The sequence below is a fragment of the Propithecus coquereli genome, unplaced genomic scaffold, assembly GCF_000956105.1.
Source record: "Propithecus coquereli isolate 6110/MARCELLA unplaced genomic scaffold, Pcoq_1.0 Scaffold65, whole genome shotgun sequence".
Lineage (NCBI taxonomy): Eukaryota > Metazoa > Chordata > Mammalia > Primates > Indriidae > Propithecus > Propithecus coquereli.
The window spans coordinates 5,247,749-5,251,099 of record NW_012152507.1 but is presented as its reverse complement, the minus strand read 5'-3'; the positions used below and the strand labels follow the sequence as shown (position 1 = coordinate 5,251,099).

The following is a 3,351-nucleotide window of genomic DNA, read 5'->3' as shown; positions in this document are numbered from 1 at the left end:
AAAAAAAAAAAAAAAAGAAAATACTAAGTGGTTAGAAGGTTCTATTTAAATCATATCCTCACTTTGTATTAATAAGGAAATGTTGCTCAAAAATCATCTTATAAAAGAAGAAAGTCTGTTTTTATATTTACTCTGGTTGCTTACTAAGAAAAGATGAACTTCAGGGCAAAAGCTGTAATTTTGATGTTATAGGGGAGGAAAAAATATTTTTCCTTCTATTCATCTTAGGTTCATTGGCTGGGCCCCTGTAAATTAGACTAAAAAAAGATTAACAAGATAAAACATACCAAATTATTTAATGTAACTTTTAAGTGACAGGGGAGTCTTCATAGGGGAATGAAGACCTAAAGATGTTTTTATACTAGTATTTTTATACTAGGTTAGATGAAGAGTGGAAAGTCATGGAAAAATGTAATAGGACAAAGGGGTATGAGCTCAGAGTGGTAAACTGTGGGAAACTTAGCAAGGCCTGTTCATTCTAATTCCTCTAGGTGTCCCCTGTCTTCGAAAGTAAGGTTATTTATTTCCTCCAGGTATAGGGAGGGCACCTCTCACAGGAGGGTCTTATAACCTGCTTCTGGGGAGAAGGGCAGGGAAGGTCCTTCCTGTACTTGCCATTTCTCAAATTCTCCAGCTTAAAATATTTAATATGCTAAAGCACTTTATTTTGGGGTAATGTGTTCTGGACTTTGTCAACTACAAACAAACAAACAAAAACCTTTGAACTTTGTGACCAGAAAACAAACACAGTACCATAAGCAAAGTCAAAATTTTTGGCAAATGACAAATTTGAAAAAGCTATTTAGAACCAAATAAATATAACTTTGTTAATATACAGAATGCTCTTAGAAATTGATAGGAAAAGGCAACACAGTAGAAAAATGTACAAAGGACATGATTAAACGGCCCACAGAAAACTAAGTAAAAAGTACCTTAGATATATAAAAAGATGCTTGAACCTAGTCATTATAAAGGGACTGCAATTAAAACTATACTGAAATATTTCACCAAGATATATTAAATGAAAAAAGAAGTAAAGAACAGTGTGTATAGGCTATATATGAATAAAATAAGTGGGAAAATAAGAATTTATGTTTGTGAGTATATGCCAAAAAAAAAACCTTGGAAGAATACAAAAGAAGTTAATAACTGGTTGCCTGATTGTTGGGAACACTTTTGCAGGTGAAGATCAGTGGTAGTGGGGAGACTTTTACACTATATACTGTTTTATATTTGCATCATGTGAAAATACTTATTCAAAAACTTTTTTTTAAATTCATTGCCTGCATGAGTATATGCTGCTTATTGTTTATATCACTTATTTTTCTTATGGGATTGTTTCTTTTTGCTATTTAACTTATAGTGGTTTTTTTATAATTAATTCTCTTAGGTAGCTTTCTTGAGATAGCATAGCCTTTTACTTGATCTCTCTCCAGTCATGCTCTATTAGAGCAACATTTAGGTTTGATCTAGACTATTTAGATTTATAACCAAGGTGCTTTGCATAAAATAGATACGTAAATATTTATAATTTGATTTTACATTGTATGTGTTACCCTCTAATATTGTTGCAAAGTATTGGCATCAGAGTCTATAAAAGATCTCATGAATGTGGTGGTAATCATTTCGACCTATGCTCATTGATACTGCATATGGGAAGATTCAGCTGTTTTTAAAGATGTATCTTATTTATCAACTGTGGAAAAGGTTGGTAACCTAAAAATTAAAAGTTAACATATCACATTTAGCTGGTATTTTCATAGGAAAATAACATACAATGAAAAAGATGCATTTGCTTATAAACAAAGTTGCTAAACAGTGCCTCATGTTTTAAAAAAATCTAAATATTTATAGGTTAAATAGTTTTAATATATGGATAAAAAGCTAATATTAACCTCTTTGGGTATTACGTTCATCTTTTATCTCCTAATTAGTAAAATTGAGTGCCAACGAAGTTGATAGTAATGGCAAAAGAAATGTAATAGCCATTACCTCATAAGTATCTCTAACTGGTAGTTTATAAAAGTGCTTTCCAAACATTACAAAGTTATAGATTAGCTATCAAATGATTGTGAAGATTAATGACTAGTTGTTAGCTGGGTAATTTAGAACAATATCTGGCAACTAATTGGGAATTATCAGTTTTAAAGTCACACATATCTTAAGGAAAACACTATCGGAAAAGATAACAATGATAATTGTTCAATTGCCATTTAGCTTTTAGGCTCTTGGAGTAAATTAAAGAGAAATTAAAAACCAACCAACTTCGGAATTTTGAAAGCATTTCAAATTCTGGAGGTAAATGCTTTCCAATCTATGGTTTTATACTCAATCTGTTAATCAGGTATGAAGCTAGAATAAATATATTTTCAGATATTTGAGGTCTCAAAAAATTTAGTTCCTATGCACTCTTTCTCAAGAAGGCACTGGAGCATGTACTGCAAAGGAGAGAATAAAACAAAGATGTGAGACATAGGAAACAGGAGAGATAGCATAGAACAGACATGAAGGGTGATCCCAGGATGGCAGCTTTGTAGTAGACAGATTAGTCTATCTAGATAAGAGCAGTTTGACTCAAGAGACAAATTGGATGGGGGTTTGGGCGCTGTTGTCACTGAAATGCCAACCACTTTTGTAACATTGTTTTAAACCTGAGGACACCTTACCCACATGAGGAGGGCCTGTACTTATGAGTACTTGGTTTATCTTGACCATGTGCTGATAAAGTTCCTGCAGTCCCACTGCCTGAATCACCTGAGGATTCTCACTTTACCCAGCAGAAGCATACTCTGCCTTGACCTACTTTTGAGGGTAGAGGTTCGCTGTGGTTGGCTTAAAATTGAAAATACAAGGTAGTCTACTTCCAGACCTCATTCATACCAGATAAACTCTACCTGGCTCACACTACACCTGATAGATTTTCCAGTTTTCTTGACCTCTGTATTTCCCAGTATTTCCTAATGACCTTGCCTACAGACTTCCCAGAAATAGGTTTATATGTCTTCTCAGAGGAGCTGAAGCCCTGCTGCAGCTCACAGATTCTGTGTATCTTGTCTTCTTCCGGAAGCCTGTAGTTAGTTGTGGGCAGCGTTACCCTTTCTTTAGACAGCTGGGTAGGTTTGTGCTAAACTTAGTTTTTCAAACTAAACATAATAGGTATGTTTACTCTAGATGGTAAAATTATTAAAAAACAAGTAGTAAACAATTAAATGTCATGTCAGGATAGTGATTTCCTCCTGATGGAGGCGGAAAGGTTAGGGAAGGCCACCTTGGGGAATTGTGAATTACTGGCAATGTTGTATTTCTTGACATGGGTGGTAGAAACAAGGGATTTTAAAAAATTGTTATTTT

General features: G+C 33.9%; 1 protein-coding gene across 1 annotated transcript in view; it reads left to right on the top strand.

The window, feature by feature from the left end:
• LOC105822943 (lipopolysaccharide-responsive and beige-like anchor protein) overlaps nt 1–3,351 on the top strand; it is a 114,380-nt gene that overhangs the window by 105,626 nt on the left and 5,403 nt on the right. The gene's annotated exons all lie outside the window — the stretch shown is intronic.